General features: G+C 35.6%; 1 pseudogene; it reads left to right on the top strand.

The window, feature by feature from the left end:
- Positions 1-9,872, top strand: part of LOC109275234 (ADP/ATP translocase 2-like) — a 33,246-nt pseudogene extending 23,374 nt beyond the window's left edge.
- Positions 9,873-10,577: the final 705 nt, after the last annotated feature.

Here is a 10,577-nt window from a genome sequence, read left to right on the forward strand (position 1 = left end):
CTTGAGTGTTACCTCTGTCCAGCAATGTGAAACCAGCTCTTCAGGAGTTGCAGAAGAAAGTCATTTATACCAATCATGAGCGGATGTGTTAAATTCTAGTAAAATCACTACTGTTTTTATTGTGGAGCTTGTGTGAGGGATAAACCATTGGGTGTATCATGCAGTGTGGAAGCCACCACCCTCACAAAACTTCTGCTCTCTTTCCTCCTCTTCCTTTTATTCTCACAGATAATTCTGGTCTCTGAGTTTATTTTCTGTTATGTAGCACAGTCTTCTCCTTTAACAAGGCCTTCTTGTTTTCTACCTTTTTGACTGAACATTTCTTGTAGTTGCCTCCCCTAAAAATATAAATATATAAGTTATGGAGTATACAAAGCTGATAAGCCCTGAGGAGAGAAAAAAAAAAAAAAACAATAGAAAAGGAGAAGGATGAGCCTGGAAGAGGGGTGGTTGTGGTTTACAAGAAGGAGACAGACCTCAATGAGTTTTCTGTTCAATTTACAGATAGACACAAGTAATTCCTAAGCAGCTTGAACCAGGACTCTATCGCTACCTCTCTTCAAATTGTTTATTTTATGATTTTAACATCAATCACCAGCCTTGTTCTCTAAGACTTTGTTGTTTACTAACCTTTGTCATAGTCATTTTGAAATTTAGGTTTCTGGTACAACTATTTTCTTGGCTCAAGATCTTGGTTGCTGGCATTCTTCATAGCCTTTGTCACAGCTCTCAATCTGAAACTTTACTCTTCAGTACCCCGTTCCTCAATGAGTCACTCAAATAGTGTCTGTTTAGCCCAACTCCCAGGGAGTGAATCACACACATCCAAATATGTGATGTAGACTCTTTCAAAGTCATCACTCTGAGATGAAATGACAATTTTAATGATACAATAATGTTCAAGATGTTTGGGAACTCTCCTTTGAGACTGTCTTCAGAAATCTGGTATAGTCTCTTGATTATATGCAGTGATGATGAAGCTCTTAACATTCATATATATAATGACAGATATGTATTAATTTGTAGAGATATGTCTATAACATTGAGCATATCCTTTGAAAAGATGTTCAGTTTTAGGGAATTAAAAAATGTATTCTGACCTGCATTTGATAAAATGAAAAACACTGGTTTGCTTAATGGGGAGGACGGGGTATATGAAATTTTAATTTTTTGGAAGAAACAGAGCATAAACTGAGATTGTATCATTGTATTGTTATGCATACTATTTTAAGACCACCAAAAATATTTTACTGATGTTTTAATTAATTGATATCATGATTAAGTACTATAAAGAAGTGAAGAAAAACTAGGTTTAGAAATATAAAATTCTTTTAACAACCTAGTATATATGAAAGCTTACTATTGGAGAGGTACTTGCTTTAAGAAATGTATATATATATATATTTACTCTTAACTTTAATTCTTTCATCTTTCAGTGAGGCAAACAGCAAAATCCATTGGTCGTTTAGAAAATATAAAATACAGAAATTTTCATTAACATATAGAAAGTTATATAAAATACTTATATTTGCAAATACATGCAGAAATGAAATGACTTTTTAAATCCTTGAAGTAATTTTCAATACCAAGCCTTGAATTTAGAATCAACTTTTAATGGACATCCAACTCAACATAATAATTCTCATTTTGAAAATAACTTGTCAATTATTTTGTCATTCCTGTGGTTACACTGTGTTTATGTCAACTACATCACATTAAAGAATTATGTATATGAGCAATCATTCTGTCATTCATAAGTTGTTTCTTTGGAACTACATTATTGAAGCAGTAACTATAATTAGGTTTTACAGTTTAGGGAGAGGCCAACTTAAGAGCGTGTTCGCAGATTGTTATGGCTTCAGAACATATCTTGCCACGGGATCATAGCTAAGCAAGATACAAGAGTTTCAACTTCAAATATGGATATGTACTGCTTACCTCCTGGGGCACTCTTCACATCATATTCGAGAGAGAAAGCATACTGTAAGGGAAGGATGGTAAGATCTCCAAATTAATTATATCATTCAAGAAAAAGAAAGAAACAATGCACACACACACACACACACACACACACACACACACACACACACAGAATCCTTATGTCTCCTTAGGAAGTCTCTTAACCACCAATTCTTGTCCCTCCAATGTTGCTTTTCTGGATCGATGTGCCCCTTGCAATTTCCTTAGTTGACAGTCCTCTAATCCAACTGTTTATGAAATTTAGATCACTGCTTCTGCTAGCAAACACATTTTAAATCCATTATATACCTGTTGAATTCTGTTGCCCAACCCTTATCACCATTATCCTCCCCCACTCCCCCTCTCAACATTATGGGCAATGAATTGGGTGATTTGTTGCTTTTCCTCACAACCTTGTTTGTCAGGGAACAGGAGTAGTTACTTTATATTTTCTAGACTTTTTTTTTTTTTTTCTTGAGACAGAACTGGTAGTAGATATGCAGATGAGGGTATTTGGAGGAATATTGATAAGATTGGTAGAAGCACCGGGAAACAATAGGAGCATTGAATTGATTTATGTGGGTGGGGTAGTGGAGGTAGGTCTTGTTTTGTTTTGTTTTGTTTTATTTTGTTTAATAGTCATAGGGGAACTAAAAAAGAAAGTATGTGAGATATTTATCCAGGCCAAATATTTTTGGACAATCAGTAAGAAACTTATTGTTGCTACTGTATCTACAGTAGCTTGTTTCCTAGACCTTTACATTTTTTTTCAGATTACCTCCTTTTATTCAAAATGGGAAGGAAATGGTCCCTAACATGTTTCACAAATTGTTATTGCCTTTTATTCTTCTAGTTTACTGACGTGGCATCCAGCGACACTTAACACATTTTAAGTGTCTAAAAAAAAAAGACTTTAACTTAGAAGTGATAGAGTGGATTCTCCAACACCATTTGCTAAATGCATCTCTTGAAAGGTCTTGCAAAAGTTAAATCCTATGTCAGGTACACGGAATACATTTGTAAACAACTTACCTTTACTTCCTTTAGGTAGGTAGACCTCCAGCTTCATCTAGTGGCTTCAGAAGCATTTTCTTTTCTTTTTTTTTAATGTTTTATTTATATTTGAGAGAGAGAGAGAGAGAGAGAGAGAGAAAGAGAGAGAGCAAGTGAAGGGGGGATGCTGAGAGACGGAGACAGAATCTGAAGCGGGCTACAGGCTCCGAGCTGAGAGCTGTCAGAACACAGCCTGATACGCGGCTAGAACTCACGAACTGTGAGACCATGACCTGAGCTGCAGTTGGAAGCTGAACCAACTGAGCCACCCAGGTGCCCCGTCTCAGAAGCATTTTCATTTGCAGAGTTGCACCTTATAGCTCTTACTATTAATCAGTCCCACAGCTTCACCGAACAAAAATAGATTTATTACTTCCAGACATCTCGATCCCGTGCATGTCACTATCTTCCTTTTTAAATCAGAATTTTCAGTTGAAGACAAAAAATATCCTAACATAGTGACTAATGTCGCATATAGAATTAGAAGGAAAAATCTATGTGCCAAAAACTATACCCATGAACTATTATGATATAAAGAACTGTCTACTAGTGAGTGTAAGTACATATATTTCTGTAAATCTATGCTTGTGTGTGTGCCTACACGAGTGTAAATATATATATTTATATATAAACATGCTGATATGCTTGAAAAGAAGTAGTCTCAGAGAAGAAAGAGATACAATGTGCGAGCTATTCAGTTTGTCCATTGCATGCCTATATGTATATGAAAGGAAGCACTATTAATAGTTATACCAAGACAGTAAGTATAAACCAATACTGCCCCTGGAAAAACACGATACATGTTTAGGTGCACACACACATCACAGATTGCGCATATTAATGTGGATTTGTGCTAAGCCTTTCTTTCAGTTGGTTCTTTCGAGACCAATGGTATGTATATGCTGTTTCCCATTTAGTGATTGTACTGACAGCCCATGAAAGTATAACTCGTGACTTCCCATAGCTGAGCTCATGTTGTTATAAACCTGGCAGTTCCACTACCTCATTCAATATACCTCAAATAGTAATAGCTCAATAAAGCCAGAGATTTGGAAGTGTTTATATCTATAGATTATATAGATGAATTTTACACGGTTGTTTGGGCTTTTATTAAGTATGGTTTGATATATGCTTCAAATAAACCCCTGCCTGTAAATCTCTGGCAGTAAACTAAAAACACATTTACTAAATAGAATCAACTGTGTGTTTCTTTTTATGCAATATTTTCCTCCAAGCCTCTTTCTTTTTCATAATGTTAGTTTACAAAGGGGTAAATTGACATTAACTGTTTTGCAAGTTCAAGGGCTAAGAGGATGTGTTTGAACCTGTCTTTCTAAGAAGGACTAAGTGGAATAGATTGGACTTGAACAGCTGGTCCTGAAAGATGAAGATCACTAGGGTCATTACGAAGAAAAAGAGAGGGCATGTGTGATCAATATTACCAGTTGTAAAATCTTTCTCAGTCACATTGTTTACTTGCTTTGAGTGATGAAAGATAAGAGGTGTAAAAGTAAAATAATTCTATGAATATATATATATATATATATATATATATATTACTTTATATATTAAAGTTGTGATCAGCTTTGCCGAGTCTCAAATACTTTGTCAGCTGAAAATCATCTATATATGATGATGTGTGTATGGACAATTCTATTGCTGAATCTAAGAATAAATATATTTCACCTCTATCTCACACATATATGCACACATATAGAATATATATTACACATATAGACTTATATTTTTGCTTCATATATATGCATGTTAACATATACACTTCTGTTAACATATACACAGAAGTGTATATGTGTGTTATACACATATATATAAAATATATGATCTAAGGAAATAGAAAGTACAGTTGCTCTCATTTTACTCTTTTAAATACTCAGGAGGTAATTAGATAAGTAGAGTTTGCATTTATGCATTTAAATAAAGAATGACTGATTCCAATGTTTCAAATCTGATAAAGAGCTCTTATTTGAAATTAATTATCTTTTTATTATATCTGTTTGACCTCTAAAATACTCTCAATATATTGTGTCTCAGGCTATAATTAGAATAGGGTCTCAATTATTTGTAGATGGATGGATAGAGAATGGATAGTTGAGTTAATGGCTGATTGATAGATACAAGAACCACACTTGTTCCACCATCTTGTGAAGAATTTATCAACACACTCTGACTTGTGTGAACACTTGTACACTTTGTAAATGGTCCTCCCTTGAGGTCTCTGCAGCTAGTTGTCCTCTTTGCCTCCAAGTGACTTTCTGACCTGGCGTAATGCTATGCACTGAGTAGGAAAGCAATAACTTGTCTATTCAACCAATGTACTTCCAAATTTGAGAGCTATGACCTGGAGATTTGCATCAGTTTGATAGGAAGACTAAGCCAACTCTGTAGAAGTGCTTTTTCAGTCCTTATTTTTCTTTTTCCATTTTATTTGATTTCTATTTTGCAAATGATCCTGATTTGCTTCAGCGTTCCTTCTTCCCCTTTCTGGGAAGTGTACATCTGCTCCTGACATCTGTCTTCTATCTTCCTTTGTAAATTATGAAGTGATGCCAACTCCTTTTATCAACAAATTACCCTTAGAAGCATTTAGAGGCTATAATGATTCTTTGATTTTCTTTGATTCTTTATGAATTTGCAAAATGACTTGATGCTTATATTAGCTTTGTTTGTCCTTTCTTTTTCCATATTTAATATTTATAGTTGGCAGGCCCAGATGGTGTACTTTGTTATGTCCTGAAATGTTGCTATTTTTTTCATTCCTTAATTACAGGAATGTCAGTCTGTAATATCCCCAGCCTCCGTCTCTAGTTGACATTGTAGATTTCACATTTGTTGTATTATTTATTGAACTGACTGAATGTTTGACACTGTGAAATATACAGTAATCTTTCCCTAACCTTGCTGCTTTTCCTTGTTTGTCTACATTGACCATTTGCCTCTGCTGTTAGATGATACCCTCAATTTGTTGCATTTTTTAAAGTTTTGCAGATATTTTAGACATTGATAACTCCTCATAAACAAGACACTGCGAAATGAGAAAAATAAAACAATTTGTGTTGCGGGGTAGCAGCCAGAGACATTGTAGAAAAGTATACAAACAGTTTTTTTGGAGCTCTAGAAGTGCCCTTATAATTTGGTAGAGAAAAAGTACACGTATTTATGTCACATTTTACAAAGTCTGTATCTTTTAGGAATGTAGTTCATAAAACCATATAGTGATAGGCCTCATTCATATAATTAAAAGTACCAGTGATTTCTTCTCAGAAATGTATTTAATTTTGTTTATTAAAATTTTGAGCAACATCATCTTTCTGCTCAATCAGTGGCGAATTCTTACAACTCATTTTCCTAAGAAGGTTCAATAAAATGTACAAGGACTTCGCATATTAACATCTTAAGTTACATAGCAGACTTCCACAATAGCTTTTTATTCCCCAACTCTGCTTACATTTTCTGAATGCTAACAGGAACTATAATGCAAAGTATTTCTTTCGAATTAATTTAATTTAGCATATCAAGAACTACTAAAAATATCTTCTTAAAAAATGAGGTATATTTTTTGATATGCTAGCATTCTTTCAAAAATTTCCTGAGAGACAGACCTAGAAATAGAAGTATCCTATTCATATAACAGTCCCACTTTGGGCAGCAAAGTCAGTACTTTGTCCTTGCATTCAACAGCACATGACATTACATGAATTTCTCAACTACAACACCTGACAGTGTCAGCCACCTTTTAAAAAGACATTTGTATGGGCACCTGGGTGGCTCAGTCAGTTAAGCGTCCGACTTCGGCTCAGGTCATGATCTCACGGTTCATGAGTCCGAGCCCCGTGTCGGGCTCTGTGCTGACAGCTCAGAGCCTGGAGCCTGTTTCAGATTCTGTGTCTCCCTCTCTCTCTGCTCTTCCCCGACTCATGCCCTGTCTCTCTCTCTCTGTCAAAAATAAATAAACATTAAAAAAAATTAAAAAATAAATACATAAAAAGACATTTGTAGCATCACTAAAGACTGTGTTTCTCCTATCCCACAGAAAGCCCAGTGCGCATCTCAGAGGGTGCTACATGACCTTTTGCCTTTTATGTCCATTTCATTATATTTCTTTCTAATTTCAATTTAGAACAAAGGATATACAGCATTCTAAAACTATTGGATTCAAGGAATGGCTGGATTGATGACCTATTTCCAAATTGGCATTTGACCTTATTATGTAATTTAGAATATGTGAAGGCAAATCATATTTTTATTAACAGTGCCTATACAAGCAGCACATTGCATTGAACACTGACCCAATGGCAGACAAAGCATTGCAAACAGCTGCCTTGTGTCCATGTTCTATCATACGTGCATATCCATGTGCACATTCATATGCCATTGCCTATGTTGTATTTACACACACACGCACACACACACACACGTGCACACACACACACACACACACACACACACATACACATTTAAGATATTCCACATGAAAGAAAGGACTTGGGGCTAATTATAAAATAGATCTAACAAAACCGGAACACCTTTTCTTATTAATTTTGTTTAAATGTTTATTTATTTTTGAGAGAGAGAGAAAGGCAGAGCATGAGCTGGGGAGGGGCAGAGAGAGAGGGAGACACTATATATATATATATATATATATATATATATATATATATGTAACTAGTAACAAGTAACAAGTGGCTACCTGTAAGTAGCTCTGACCTTCTTGTGCTACTTTCATTGTTTCATTGTTTAAATGTTTCTTAGCACTAGTTACAATGTTTTTTCTTCCAAACCAGCCAGTTCCATAACCTGAGCACTGGTGACATTCTGTTCTCACATCTAAATATATGTCTTCGTTGCTATGTGTTTACTCTGTAAAATGTGTCCTACTCTGAAATATAGTGTCCTTCCCATGAAATCTGAAACTTACATAATAGGTGGTTTATGAGTTAAATAGGTTAGGACAGAGAATGCTTTTGGAGTAAGGAAAGGAGGTCAGAAAATGTAAAGAAACCAGGTCAGATCACGAAGACTCAATTTCTGATATAAAGTCTCTTACTTAACATTTTCATCCTTATCGTCCACCACAAAGTACTAACATAAAATCAGGGACTTCTTTCATAGACTCCCAGTGTCTCCTAGTTTACTAACTTCTTTGTTAGTAAACTTTCATATTAAAGTTTGTAAACTTTCATATTAAAATGTCTTTTATTGAAACCCTATTTTTTCACAGCCATTAATATTTTTACTGCTTTTCCACCATTTGCGTGGATACCATCAGATCTGTATAACTTTCCATTCACACAGGAATTCTCCATTTTGATAAACCACTCCCAGTTCTTTGAAAATCATGATCAGGGGAGATGTGACCATATAATAGCTTCATGATGATGACTTTATTCTCTCTCTTAGGATAAACTACTGGATACGATTTTCTTCTCCCCATCTTACCTAATATTTTTGTACAGACTTTCAGGTAGTCCAGTGTTCATAAGTTTCAGAATCCATGCATGTTGAAAATATAGTTGTGCATAAAGTGTCCATATTGTTTTTTATGATGATACTAAACAAAATCATTTGTCATGTGCAATGGGAAAAAAAAATTGTTTTATCTCAAATGGTCATAATATTAGGCTGGAAAAGGAGAAAATGGCAAGAAGAAAGACTAAAACTTACTGAGAACCAAGTGCTGTGCATGGGTGTTCCAGGGCTTTATGTGTTTGAGATCATTTAATCCAACAGGAACTCTATTTGACTGTTTTAATATATGGACCATGGGTGGTACATATCCATTGTTAACTAAATCTGAGGTTCTTTGCTCTCCCTCGGATTGAAAGATTTAACTTATTCTTGCTTTCTTACATATTGAGGAAAAAAAATCTCAATGTAACTTTACACGAGTTAAAATTATTTACATTGGAGCCCAGAGCCTCAGAGCCCCAGCAGGTTGCTACTGGAGTCCCAGCCATCACCCATCTCTTCTTTCCTTTCAACCTGACAGATGGCACTGCACTCTGTCCTTCACTAAGTAGCTCTTGGTGGGTAGAGGGGCTGCAGTAAAGCCCACCGAGCGAGTCAAGCTGCTGCTGCAGGTGCAGTATGCAAGCAAGCAAATTGTCACAGATAAGCAATACAAGTGTATTGTAGACTGTGTGGTTCACATCCCCAGGGAGCAGCTGGTGTCCTTCTGGCATGGTAACCTGGCTAATGTCATCAGCTACTTCTCCACCCAGCCTCTCAATTTTGCCCTCAAAGGTAAACATAAGCAGATCTTCCTGGGTGGTGTGGACAAGAAAACCCAGTTTTGGTGCTACTTTGCAGGGAATCTGGCATCAGGTGCTGCCCCTGGGACTGCTTCCTGGTGTTTTGTGTATCCTCTTGATTTTGCCCATACCCGATGTGAGCAAACTTGGAGCTGAAAGGGAATTCAGAGGTCTTGATGACTGCCTGGTTAGGATCTACAAATCTGATGAGATTGAGGGACTGTACCAAGGCTTTAATGTGCTTGTGTAGGGGTATTATCATCTACTCAGCTGCTTACTTTGGTATCTATGACACTGCTTCTAGATCCCAAGAGTACTCATGTCTTCTTCAGCTGGATGATTGCACAATCTGTTACAGTGGTTTCTGGGTTGACTTTCTATCCATTCGACACTGTTCACGGCCACATGATGATGCAGTCAGGGCACAAAGGAACTGGCATCATTTACAAAGGCATGCTTGACTGTTGGAGGAAGATTGTTCGTGACGAAGGAGTGAAAGCTTTTTCCAAGGGTGCACAGTCCAGTGCTTTCAGAGGAATGGGTGGTGGTTTCGTACTTGTCCTGTATGATGAAATCATGACGTTCACCTAAGATATTTTCCAGTTGTTTTTTTTTTTTGTTTTTTTTTTGTTTTTTTTTTTTTTTACCCCGTGAACATGCGTGTTGAATTATCTAACATTTCTTGAGCATTCTTGACATACTGGTGGCAGTCCATTTATCAATGGCCACTGTTTACTGGTTGAAAATGGAAAGCAATAATATTCATCTGACCAGTTTTCTCTTAAAGCCATTTCCATGATGATGGGACTCAATTATATTTTTTTGATTTCAGTCACTCCTAGTAAGTAACTATGAAGAAATAAAAAAAAATCTGAAATATAAAAACAAATAAATAAAATTTTTTACATTGGACATATTTTTTCAACCTCTTTATTACTTTCTATAATTCCTTAGATTTGTTTTAAATTGTCTGTACTCTTAATTCTCCCATATGCTTGGTTAAAAGCGCTTATTCTGAAATATAGAAAAGCACAAGAATATATACATTGATTTAAACTATATGGCTTCCTTTCACTTTTAACTCTACAGTAATGTTGAGCAGAGCAGCAGTGTGATTTTTTTAGTGGCCTATTCCATCCGTAAGTCATTTAGCAGGCTTGAGAAACCATATTAATTCTGTAACTATTCCTGTAAAACAGTAATATCTACTCTATTTTCATTGAATTAATTTCATTAAAATAAACTCTACTTGCCTAAAGTCAGGAAAAATTTTAGTTGAATCTCAATACTTTTTCA

Source organism: Panthera pardus, unplaced genomic scaffold (assembly GCF_024362965.1).
Source record: "Panthera pardus isolate Hobbes unplaced genomic scaffold, ASM2436296v1 HiC_scaffold_13, whole genome shotgun sequence".
NCBI classification, from domain to species: Eukaryota; Metazoa; Chordata; class Mammalia; order Carnivora; family Felidae; genus Panthera; species Panthera pardus.